Source organism: Sciurus carolinensis, chromosome 5 (assembly GCF_902686445.1).
Source record: "Sciurus carolinensis chromosome 5, mSciCar1.2, whole genome shotgun sequence".
NCBI classification, from domain to species: domain Eukaryota; kingdom Metazoa; phylum Chordata; class Mammalia; order Rodentia; family Sciuridae; genus Sciurus; species Sciurus carolinensis.
Window position 1 is genome coordinate 54,995,044 of NC_062217.1, and position 13,660 is coordinate 55,008,703.

The 13,660-nt window shown below is 36.1% G+C and overlaps 1 pseudogene; it reads left to right on the plus strand.

The window, feature by feature from the left end:
- Positions 1 to 13,660, plus strand: part of LOC124985588 (tudor domain-containing protein 3-like) — a 102,900-nt pseudogene that overhangs the window by 74,930 nt on the left and 14,310 nt on the right.

The following is a 13,660-nucleotide window of genomic DNA, read 5'->3' on the forward strand; positions in this document are numbered from 1 at the left end:
GCCCTATAGGTCTCCAAAACCCTTTCTTTAAGGGGAGATCAATATTAGCAGTACCCAATTCAGACACTACGCAATCCTAGACCAAATAGCCCCTATGGGGACAATAACAAAATTGTCATAATAAACAAAATGAGTTCAAATATTATCTTTGGTAAAACAAACAGGTTTGCAATAAGGTCTGCAGTTTCTAATGGAGGACAAAGAGGATGCAGAGGGATATAGAGTGTGGCTGTTAATGGGATAATAAAAGAATATACAGAATTTCTAGAAAATAGAAAGGGTGAGAGTGTAAGCAAAAGAAATTGGATGTTAGCATGCCAAAAAGGGAGAAAGAGACTCTGAGGGAACAGGTAAACAAAAGGAAAAGAGAGCAAGAAAAGTAAAGAAATAAAAACTTAACATTGTTCAATAAGGAGAAGAAAGAAAATCTACACTATAACAGTCATATAGTAATGAAACCTCCCAGAATTCAGTAGCCTGATGCATGAGAGGTTCCTGACAATGAGCTTCAAGTCTCCAGCAGGCGTCTCAGGATAGGATTTGCCCCACCCAAAGATCGGAGCTAGGGCTTCCAGGATTATCCAAGATGGCTGCTCTGGCTTCCAAATGTGTTGGCAAGTGGGGAGCTGCACCTCAGGGGTGGACGTGGTCAGCTGGAGGTCCTGGAGACCGGATGCAGTTGGTCTGGCAGGGGTCCTGGAGTTCCGGTGTGTTTGATGTGGTTGTGGGATCCTGGAGGCCAGGGGCAATCAGTCGGTCTGGGGTCCCGGTGATAGGGCGCAGTCAGTTGGTCCGGGGGTCCTGGCGGCAGGGAGCAGTCAGTCGATGTGAGGGCTCCAGAGGCAGGGAATGATCGGTTGGGCTGATGTATCCTGGAGATGGGGCTCAGTCAGACCAGCCAGGGGTCCTACAGGGCCTTGATGTTGTCTCAAAATGGCGGCAGCCACCTGTAATCAAACCTGCAGGTACCGTACAATGAACTTCCAGGCAACAGCAGGCAGCTGGTGCTCCACTGATGGTCGGCGATCAGTTTGCTGACTGTTGTCGGACAATTGGAAGGTGAACCTCGTGCGTTGGGTGATGGATAGGTGTAAGGCAGGCGATAGTCAGGTGAGAGGCAGGTAAATGGCGGATGATAGACGCCTGACAGTGAGCAATCTGCACTCAAAAAAGGCATCCATATGCTGGCAGACTGCAGGTCATCACAGCAGACAAATGAGGTAAACACCAGGGGATTGATAAGCAGCAAAAACTGCCTCACCGAGAAACAGATATCCTCTGCTTGTCGTTATGTTGCGACAAGGAATGCAGCCTCCCTCTAGTCTGCCATCTTGGATCCCGCGCTACAATATCTTTAATCATAACATTTTCTGTAATGACAATTTAAAATGCAAAAAAAGTTTAAAGTTGAAATGTATTAAATAACAACTAGTGCTTAAGATTCATGTTACTGTATCAAAAACAAAATTAACGGGAAGAATAGATAACTGAAAGGAGTTCTTTGGAAGGGTCTTACAGCATTTTGGAAGGATTTTGCAATCTGAGAAATTGCTTTTGCTAGGAGACCATTTTCTTTCCATACTCATTTCATTCCAATACATTGTTGCTTCTCTAATTCTAGGAGAGTTTGGAAAAAAAGAAAACTGAAATTAGTAATTTGGAAGCTTATTTTTATTAAAGGACAATCAATCAGTTGAATATTATTTCAAAGTATGAATTGTTTTAAAACATTAGTAAGAAAATATTTCTTTAGTTGAATCTCCATATTATAACCTATAATGATCCAATCTCTTTAAATAATTAGAAATTACTTTTATTAGTATATTGTTTGCTAATAAATTTTATTTCTAAAAACTTCATTTTGAAGATAATTTTCAGGCCATATTTCTTTGTTAGATTGTAGGCTTTAAAATGAAATTCTTGTTGCCCAAGTTTATTATCTTTCACTTTACTACTTGATGAGGAAAATATGTTCGTCTTAGGATAACATCTTGGTAAAATGTTTCTGAAAATTATGTGAATAAGTAGTTTGGTCAGGGGAAGTGAGGGAAGAATCTTTGCTAGTTACCGAACTGAGGAATATATACTATAGTTTGAAATAATCTAGAAAAGGTCTTTTTCCTTTTGCTTATAAGAATCTACTCCAAGCAGTGGATTCCTGGCACATTATAAATGTTGTAAATATATTTTTATGTAGTTTCTGTTTTATGACTGATTATTTGTTCCTACAGAGCTTATCAAAACACAATAAAAGGGGCAGGGGATATAGCTCAATTGGTGGAGTGCTTGCCTTGTATGCACAAGGCCCTGGGTTCAATCCCTATTACCACCAAGGGAAAAAGAAAGGAAAAAACACAATAGAAGTAATATTGGAACTGAAGGTGGACCACTACCTTTTGTGCCTTTTGGACAGGTAGTGACTTTCATGTTGGCTGATGAATTTAAATCAGGAAAAAAGTGGTTTTTGCTTATATTTAAGCTGTGCTGAGTTTTGTGCTGAGGTCATGAGTTATATGGAGATATGAACTTTGAGGAATTTATTAATTTGCTGTTAACCCAAGATTGAAGCAATTTAAGAATCATGTATGAATAATATACTAATTAGCTAACAACTAATTAGTATAAGGAGAAAGGTTTTCTTTTTTTTTTTTATGGGATTTCAAAAGCAGAAAGACCAAAATATGACATAATTTCTTCAGGAGTCTACTCTTCTGCCTTACTCCAAATACCCATCTCAGTCAGAGACTTAATTTTATTACCAGTAGGTATCTTCCTCTTCACCCACAGCAGCCCTGATTCTTCTACAGAAACTAAAAATTTTCTGTGTACTTAGCATTTTCTAGTCTCCTTGTGGAACAAAGTGCTACCTTGAGGTAGCTCCTCTGCTGGCTAGTATCTTTTGTCTTCCTCATTGTGCTCAGTACCAAATTGCATTCACATCAGGGTCCTCTAGCCTTTCCTTGCTTTATCCCTGTCAAATCTGAGGATAATCCCTAAGGCAGCTAACTCTTCTCATGATACCACCAAGATTTAACTATTGGTAGTCTGCCTTGCATTTGCACTTTAATTTTCTTCAAGAGTGGTGACTGAGAGTGAATATGAGTTGAGGTCATAAAATTAAGATGCAGAGACCTACATTTCCATAACAAGATTTATTTTGTGTTTTTAAAAAAATTCGGTATGAATAAAAGGCTTCTAAATGAGCAAATGGGTAGGATCAGTTGATGGGCGTCCTCTTCAAAAACCTCATTAAAAGGTCTACTAAAATTAGGATTTTTATTGCATTATGGCTATTTTGAAAGTATTTTTTTAAAATGTTGTGTTTTGGAACAATGGATAGTAAAGATTAAAGGAGGTATGAAGTCCTATTGTATGGTCAATGTTGGTGATATTCTTCCAGTACAATAAGAATTCCCAGAATGAAAACAAAGTGCAAACCTTCTGATAACTTACATTTGAAAATAGTGACATATTTATAAGAATTTATCCTCCCAGCAGCTTGGGAGCCTGAGATGGGAGGATCACGAGTTCAAAGTCAGCCTCAGCAAAAGTGAGGCACTAAGCAAAACTCAGTGAGACCCTGTCTCCAAATAAATACAAAATAGGACTGGGGATGTGGCTCAGTGGTTGAGTGCCCCTCAGTTCAATCCCTGGTACCATGACCCCCAAAAGAATTTATCCTTAAGCAATTTTAAAATAATATTTCTCTTCATAAATTACAAGATAAAACTTTGCAACCTGATTAGGGAAGAAGGTATGTTTTTAGCTTTTGGTTTAAAAGTTCAGAAACATCATTTTAAATGTTAAAATAACTACACTGCCCAAATGACATATGGATATTATGACATATTATGATATGATATGGAAATTGAGCCCTTAATTGCAGAATCAAACTTACCTTTTCTTGTGATTAGTCTAGACTGAAATCTAAAATTATTTTATGTGATTATCCAAAAATGAAATGGTTATATCTCTTGGTTCAATATATGTATGCCCTGAGGAGGTTCATAGGACCACATTTTTATATAAGTTTTAATTTTATTTACTGATTAAATTATTGGAAAGTTACTTTAGCCAAGTGTGGTGGTACATGCTTATAATCCCAGTGACTTGGGAGGCTGAGGCAGGTGAAGTGCAAGTTCAAGGCCAGCCTCAGCAATTTAGCAAGGACCTAAGCAACTTATTGAGATCCTGTCTCAAAATAAAAAATCAAAAAGGCAGGGGGTGTGGCTCAGTGTAGAGCACTCCTGGATTCATTCCCAATAACTACCCCCTTAAAAACACTAATCAGTTTTCTATACTTTTTTTCTTTTATACATTTGTGGGATGAGATTTTATTTTTGTGGAATCTCAGCTATTGTAAAGCATATAAATATTTCTTTTGAAGAAATACTACTAATGAAAACTTCAATCTATTTTGAAATTACTGTACTATTTTTACTTCTTTTACCAGAAATGCCTATCCTATGTCTGAATGGATAGTAGAGAACTTAATTGAAGAAAGATGTTGCAAGTTACAATGCTTGTTAAACCTACAAACAGTAATGGTGACTTTGAAAAGCAAAGGACTGCTGCTATCACAGAAGTTGCAAAGAGTAATGAAGGAATTAAATAGTCACAATTCTTGTTATGTCTTATCATTATTTTCTATGTTGATTACTCAGGGATATTATTGTATTTTCATATAACTATTCAGCAAACCCTTGACAATATCCTGCTTGCATATTCCACAAGTAGAAAATTGTCCTGCCTTAATAATTGTGGAAAACTTGTGCTACACTTGACTGTTTATTGGCATATAGTTCACATGTTTTAATGTGCTTCATTTTAAGGTCATAATCATTAACATATTTTCTGCACAAATGTTTGGTAACTAAAGAATCACATTTTTATTTTTTAGAACTTAACATATTTAACAACTTCTCAATTTATATATGAGAGAGTTGATGGAGGCTTAAAACTAACTAGTGAGTTGCCAAGATTATCCAGTAACAATTCTAGGACTGATCTATGCATAATATAGAAGATCTGTATCATAAATAATATAAACATACAAAATAAATAACTCGAAGTCTGCAATTTTCATGTAGTATTTGATTAGTGAGATGAGCCAAGATTTGAAGGAGTTAAGAGAATTAGCTGTGTAGTTACTGAGGAAGAGTGGTCTGGGGAGAGGAAAAGCCATTGCAAAGGCTATAAAGCAGAAATGTGTTCAAGGAAAGCAAGGGAGCCCATGGAAACAGCAAAGGGATGAGAAGTAGAAGAGGCAAGAGTTTACATGGGTCCCTGTAAACTATTGTAAAGACTATTCAGAGAGAATATGGGGAGCCTTTATTCAGATAGAAATGGGGAACTTTCTGAAGTTTTGAGCACAGCAATAGCATCAACAGACCTACATTTTAAAGATTAATTCTGGCTGCTGTGTCCAGGCTATATTGTAGAGGAGGAGGATTGAAATTAGATGAGTTAGATTACTGAAATAATCCAGTAGCATTTTAACCTTAGAGGTTGAATGAAAGAAGTTGAACTAGCCAAGCTGTGATCAATAATATGGAACAGAAACAAGAGAATGCAGAAAATGTATCATAGAGAAAGGAATGAGAACTCTATAAAGCACAGTTGAAAAGTCTTTTTACTGACAGTGTAAAATCAGGGAGATTATTCATACCCTCTACATTCCTCTTGATGTGGTGAAAAATCTGTGTGAGTTCTTCAATGATTAATTTAGTTTTTTAAGTAAAATATGAAGCAAGATAACAGTAACAATGAGGGGTGAAGGTATTGGAGGATTGAGAAGTGAGGAAAATGTGTAAGATAGTGGTCTAGAATGGGAGAGCAGATGGGTTAGGAAAATACAGTAAGATTGCCAGGCAGCATTTAGAGCCCCCTTGAATTTCACAGTCATGATGATTCCACATATACCTCGCTCATACATGTGAACAAGATGATATAGTTCATAAAGGGCAACACCAGTTACATGGTGGGTAATGTTTAAATTGTGATGATTCTAGATTTTATATTTTTTGAGTAAAAACCATTTGAAAGCAGTGAAAAGCAATTTTGAAAGTGCTATTTATCCTATTCCTTAATTCATAAAATGGCAAGAAAATAATAAGGAAATGCATTCAGAAGATGGGACCATTTCAGTCACCAAAAGAAAAAGCACTTCTGGAATTTTGTAATATAAATTCCAGAAATGTATTTAATTTGGAATAGGTCAGGTTCCAGACTTTTCAGGTAACTATGTTCTATATATTAACCAAAATAGTAATTACTATCTGTTATTGAGTGTTTTCCCTGTGCTAGGTACAGAGATAATCACTTCCTATTGATGATGTCATTTAATCCTCTCAAGGTAGGTTTTTCTCATTCCTCTTTTAAGAATGGAAAACTTGAGGCTCAGTGGAAGGGAAAAGTTAACTGATTTGCCTGAGGACAGGAGCTAGTAAGTGGCTGATCAGGGATTAGTACAAGCCCTGTCTAGCTAGCTAGTCCAAAGTCTGGGTACTTAACTATGCTAAATTGTCTTCTATCTAATAAACTTTGTATCACATTAATATTAACCCACATTTTTCTTTCTTTTTTTGGGGGGATACCGGGGATTGAACTCAGGGGCACTTTATCACTGAGCCACATCCCCAGTCCTATTTTGTGTTTTATTTAGAGACAGGGTCTCACTGAACTGCTTAGCACTTTGATTTTGCTGAGACTGGCTTTATAGTTAAACAAGTAATGACTATCAAGACATTTCAATTATTTATTTATTCATTTTTTGAGATGGGGTCTCCCTGTGTTGCTGAGACTGGTCTTGAACTTGTGGGCTTAAGTAATCCTTCTGCCTCAGCCTCCAAAGTAGCTGGAACTACAGATGTGTGCCACCATACCTGTCTTCAAATCTGTTTGTTATTTTGATGAAATTCTATAACCCCCAAATTGAATAAGCTCATTAATGAGTCTTTGATCTTGAAGATGTGATTTTAATTTTGATTTGAATTAAATATTATGCAGCAACAATTACCCAAATGATATTTAATTTCTTTTCTTTTAATGTTCATCTAATATGACTTACTTATTTTTCAGGTTTTACTTTTTATAAGATTTAAAATAATTTTCCAATGTTGATACATTTATATTTAAGAAGTTTTCTTATTGTAAATATTTTTAGTTTTAAATATTGATCATTATCTCTAATAAAAAATCTAAGAAACTTGAACTTTCATTTTTTTTAAAGCAATCAGAGCTATGAAATATCATGCTACCATACGTTTAATTTGCTGTTGTACAAGTAGAATGTTTTTCATGTATGGATTTGTATCTTTCCAAACCGAGTTCTTTATGATCATCTTTTCATAATAGTTTTGAAAAGACAGAAAATAGATCAAATCAAATTTTCAAATTTAGTTATACATAGTTTTTAAAATAAGTGAGACAAAATAAGAAATATAGACTTAAAAGACTTTGTATATGGTTGGTAAGAAATGACATGACTAATGTAAACAATAAATTAGTAGTTTTAATTCACTGTTTAATTTTACATTATTGGTTTACTTTCTAAGATTATAGACTCATAATGCTAGAACATGGAATAATTTAACTGATTCTTACACAGGTTTAGGACCTTGCTAAGAATAACATTGCTTTGTAGATGGGTTTAAAACCCAGGTTCAATACAACAGTCATATATTTAATCCTGGAATCATTTTGACAACTAATCTTTATAATCCTTATTTTTATTTATTTATTTATTTATTTATTTATTTATTTTTTATTGTAAACAAATGGGATACATGTTGTTTCTCTGTTTGTACATGGCGTAAAGGCATACCATTTGTGTAATCATAAATTTACATACGGTAATGTTGTTTGATTCATACTGTTATTTTTTTCCCTCCCCCCCCACTTCTCCCACCCCTCTTTTCCCTCTATACAGTCCTTCCTTCCTCCATTCTTGCCCCCCTCCATAACCCTAACTCTAACCCTAACACTAACCCTTCCCACCCCCATTATGTGTCATCATCCACTTATTAGCGATATCTTTCGTCCTTTAGTTTTTTGAGATTGGCTTATCTCACTTAGCATGATATTCTCCAATTTCATCCATTTGCCTGCAAATGCCATAATTTTATCATTCTTTATGGCTGAGTAATATTCCATTGTATATATATATCACAGTTTCTTTATCCATTCATCAATTGAAGGACATCTAGGATGGATCCACAATCTGGCTATTGTGAACTGAGCAGCTATGAACATTCATGTGGCTGTATCTCTGTAATATGCTGATTTTAAGTCCTTTGGGTATAGGCCAAGGAGTGGGATAGCTGGGTCAAATGGTGGTTCCATTCCAAATTTTCTAAGGAGTCTCCACACTGCTTTCCAGAGTGGCTGCACTAATTTGCAGCCCCACCAGCAATGTATGAGTGTACCTTTCTCCCCACATCCTCGCCAACACCTGTTGTTACTTGTATTCTTGATAATCACCATTCTAATTGGGGTGGGATGGAATCTTAGGATGGTTTTGATTTGCATTTCTCTTATTACTAGAGATGTTGAACATTTTTTCATATGTTTGTTGATTGCTTGTAAAATCTTCTTCTGTGAAGTGTCTATTCATTTCCTTAGCCCATTTGTCGATTGGATTATTTGCATTCTTGGTGTAGAGTTTTTTGAGTTCTTTATAGATTCTGGAGATTAGTGCTCTATCTGAAGTCTGATTGGCAAAGATTTTCTCCCACTCTGTAGGCTCTTTTTTCGCATTGCTGATAGTTTCCTTTACTGAGAGAAAGCTTTTTAGTTTGAATCTATCCCAGTTATTAATTCTTGCTTTTATTTCTTATGCTATGGGAGTCCTGTTGAGGAAGTCTGGTCCCAAGCCGACATGTTGGAGCTCTGGACCTACTTTTTCTTCTATAAGATGCAGGGTCTCTGGTCTGATTCTGAGGTCCTTAATCCATTTTGACTTTAGTTTCGTGCATGGTGAGAGATATGGGTTTAGTTTCATTCTGTTGCATATGGATTTCCAATTCTCCCAGCACCATTTGTTGAAGAGGTTATCTTTTCTCCATTGCATATTTTTGGCCCCTTTGTCTAGTATGAGAAAATTGTATTTATTTGGGTTTGTATCTGTGTCCTCTATTCTGTACCATTGATCCACCTTTCTATTTTGGTACCAATACCATGTCATTTTTGTTACTATTGCTTTGTAGTATAGTTGAAGATCTGGTATTGCGATACCCCCTGCTTCCTTCTTGCTACTTAGGATTGCTTTAGCTATTCTAGGTTTTTTATTCTTCCAGATGAATTTCATAATTGCTTGCTCTATTTCTGTAAGGTACATCATTGGAATTTTAATTGGAATTGCATTGAATCTGTATAGCACTTTTGGTAGTATGGCCATTTTGACAATATTAATTCTTCCTATCCAAGAACATGGGAGATCTTTCCATCTTCTAAGGTTTTCTTTAATTTCTTTCTTTAGTGTTCTGTAGTTCTCATTGTAGAGGTCTTTCACCTCTTTTGTGAGATTGATTCCCAAGTATTTTATTTTTTTCGATGCTATTGTGAATGGGGTAGTTTTCCTAATTTCTCTTTCTGAAGATTCATCACTTATGTATAAAAATGCATTAGATTTATGTGCATTGATCTTATATCCTGCTACTTTACTGAATTCACTTATGAGATCTAAAAGTTTTCTGGTGGAATTTCCTGGTTCCTCTTAGTATGTAATCATATCATCAGCATATAGGGATAGTTTGAGTTCTTCTTTTCCTATTCGTATCCCTTTAATTTCTTTGGTCTGTCTAATGGCTCTGGCTAGAGTTTCAAGGACAATATTGAAAAGAAGTGGTGAAAGAGGGCATACCTGCCTTGTTCCAGTTTTTAGGGGGAATGCTTTCAGTTTTTCACCATTTAGAATGATATTAGCCATGGGCTTAGCATAGATGGCCTTTACAATGTTAAGGAATGTTCCCACTATCCCTATTTTTTCTAGTGTTTTGAGCATGAAGGGGTGCTGTATTTTATCAAATGCTTTTTCTGCATCTATTGAAATAATCATGTGATTCTTGACTTTAAGTCTATTGATATTGTGAATTACATTTATTGATTTCCTGATGTTGAACCAACCTTGCATCCCTGGGATGAAACCCACTTGATCATGGTGCACTATCTTTTTAATATGTTTTTGTATGCAATTTGCTAAAATTTTGTTGAGAATTTTTGCGTCGATATTCATTAAGGATATTGGTCTGAAATTTTCTTTCCTCGATGTGTCTCTGTCTGGTTTAGGTATCAGGGTAATATTGGTTTCATAGAATGAGTTTGGGAGGGTTCCCTCCTCTTCTATTTTATGGAATACTTTGAGAAGTATTGGAATGAGCTCTTCTTTAAAGGTTTTATAGAACTCGACTGAGAACCCATCTGGTCCTGGACTTTTCTTTGTTGGTAGGCTTTTGATGACTTCTTCTATTTCATTACTTGAAATTGATCTATTTAAATTGTGTATGTCCTCCTCATTCAGTTCAGGCAATTCATATGTCTCTAGAAACCTGTTGATGTCTTCGAAATTTTCTATTTTTTTGGAGTAAAGATTTTCAAAATAGCTTCTAATTATGTTTTGTATTTCAGTCGTGTCTGTTGTGATATTTCCTTGTTCATTCCGAATTTTAGTGATTTGGGTTTTCTCTCATCTTCTCTTTGTTAGTGTGGCTAAAGGTTTATCAATTTTGTTTATTTTTTCGAAAAACCAACTATTTATTTTGTCAATTTTTTGTATTGTTTCTTATGTTTCAATTTTGTTGATTTCAGCTCTGAGTTTAACTATTTCTTGTCTTCTACTACTTTTGGTGTTGGTCTGTTCTTTTTCTAGGGCTTTGAGCTGTAGTGTTAGGTCGTTTATTTTTTGAGTTTTACTTCTTTTATTAAATGCGCTCCATGAAATAAAGTTTCCTCTAAGTATTGCTTTCATAGTGTCCCAGAGAATTTGATATGATGTTTCTTTGTTCTCATTTTCCTCTAAAAATTTTTAAATTTCCTTCCTAAAATCTTCTGTTATCCATTCATCATATAATAGCGTATTGTTTAATCTCCAGGTGTTGGAGTAGTTTCTGTTTTTTACTCTTTCATTTATTTCTAACTTCAATCCATTATGATCTGAAAGAATACAAGGTAGTGTCTCTATCTTCTTGTATTTGCTAACATTAACTTTGTGGCATAATATATGGTCTATTTTAGTGAAGGATCCATGTGCTTCTGAGAAGAAAGTGTATTCGCTCTTGGTTGGATAGTATATTCTATAAATGTCTGTTAAGTCTAAATTATTGATTGTGTTATTGAGATCTATGGTTTCTTTGTTCAATTTTTGTTTGGAAGATCTGTCCAGTGGTGAGAGAGGCCTGTTAAAATCACCTAGCATTATTGTGTTATGGTCTATTTGGTTTCTAAAATTGAGAAGGTTTTGTTTGACATACATGGATGAGCCACTGTTTGGGGCATAGATGTTTATGATTGTTATATCTTGCTGATTTATGCTTCCCTTAAGCAGTATGAAATGTCCTTCCTTTTTCCTGTGACTAATTTTGATTTGAAGTCCACATTATCTGAAATGAGGATGGATACTCCAGCTTTTTTGCTGAGTCCATGTGCATGGTATGTTTTTCCCCATCCTTTCACCTTTGGTCTATGGGTATTTCTTTCTATGAGGTGAGTTTCTCGTAGGCAACATATTGTTGGATTTTTCTTTTTAATCCAATCTGCCAGTCTATGTCTTTTGATTGATGAATTCAGGCTATTAACATTCAGGGTTTTTATTGAGATATGATTTGTATTCCCGGTCATTGGTTCATTTATTGAATTTTATTTATTTATTTATTTATTTATTTATTTATTTGACACACCTTGGTTCCTCCTTTATTTGACAGTTCCTTTAGGATAATTCCTCCCTTTGCTGATATGCTTCTTTGTTTTTTATCTCTTCCTCATGGAATATTTTTGCTGAGAATATTCTGTAATGCTGACTTTCTTTTTGTAAATTCTTTTAGCTTTTGTTTATCATGGAATGATTTTATTTCATCGTGAAATTTGAAGGTAAGTTTTGCTGGGTATAAAATTCTTGGTTGGCAACCATTTTCTTTCAGAGCTTGAAAAATATTGTTCCAGGCCCTTCTAGCTTTTAGGGTCTGGATTGAAAAATCTGCTGATATCCATATTGGTTTCCCCCTGAATGTAATTTGGTTCTTTTCTCTCACAGACTTTAAAATTCTGTCTTTATTTTGTATGTTAGGTATTTTCATTATAATGTGCCTTGGTGTGGGTCTGTTGTAATTTTGTGTATTTGGAGTCCTATAAGCCTCTTGGACCTGATTTTCCATTTCATTCTTCAGATTTGGGAAATTTTCTGATATTATTTCTTCAATTAGATTGTTCATTCCTTTGGTTTGTTTCTCTAAGCCTTCCTCAATCCCAATAATTCTCAAATTTGGCCTTTTCATGATATCCCATAGTTCTTGTAGATTTTGTTCATGATTTCTTAACATCTTCTCTGTTTGTTCAACTTTGTTTTCAAGGTTAAATATTTTGTCTTCAATATCTGAGGTTCTGTCTTCCAGGTGTTCTATCCTATTGGTTATGCTTTCTATGGAGTTCTTAATTTGGTTTATTGCTTCCTTCATTTCAAGGCTTTCTGTTTGTTTTTTTTTTCCAATATCTCTAACTCTTTATTGAAATGATATTTTGCTTCCTGTATTTGCTCTTTTAACTGTCTATTGGTGTGATCATTCAGTGCCTGCATTTGCTCTTTCATCTTATCGTTTGCTTCCCTAATCATTTTAATTATGTACATTCTGAACTCCCTTTCTGTCATTTCTTCTGCCATGCTGTCATTGGATTTTATTGATGTAACATCTAGATTTGTTTGGGGCATTTTCTTCCCTTGTTTTCTCATATTGTTCATGAATCAGTGGATCATTAAGATATTGCAGATTTCCTCTATTGACTTATAATGTCCCTGAAGATTGTTAGTATATCCCCTCTTATCCTTCGGTAGCCTTCTTGGAGGAAGTTGATAATGCGATGCTCCACAAGGTAGCTGCCTCTCTAGGGGTGGTGACCCTCAGGTGGCGTATATTCCCTGCTAGTGGGCAGAGGTGCCTCCACTTGTTGACCAATGGTCATCCAAAGGGGAACTAGGTTGCAGGCTGAGGGAAGGCCTGTTTGTGCCTGTGTCTCTGGTTTTACCATCCTTGTGGGAAATCCTCACCCGGCGGGGAATACTCACCCGGTGGGGAGGTCTCGTTGGTCAGTTCCCCTCCTAGATGTTCCCCTCAATCTACTACTACCACCTGGACTGGGCTGCCTTCCTCTGCAACGTTCCCAGGGGCCCGGACCTACCTTCTGGGCCTGGGAGCCTCACCCTTCACAGATGAGTCTCCTTAGGCTGCCTCTCCTCAGAGAATCTGCCTGCAGGCCTGGAACCTTCGCTCAGCCCCTAAGCGTGTCTCTGTGCGGCTCTTTCACCAAGAAGCCGCCTAGGTCCCCGGACCATGTTTTGCACCTAATCGCCTGGCTATGCGGCCCCTCCTCTGAGCCACCACCTGGAGCCCCGTACAATAGCTCTGAGTCCCAGAGACCCGTCACACACCTCTTCCTCCGGACAGCCACCCGG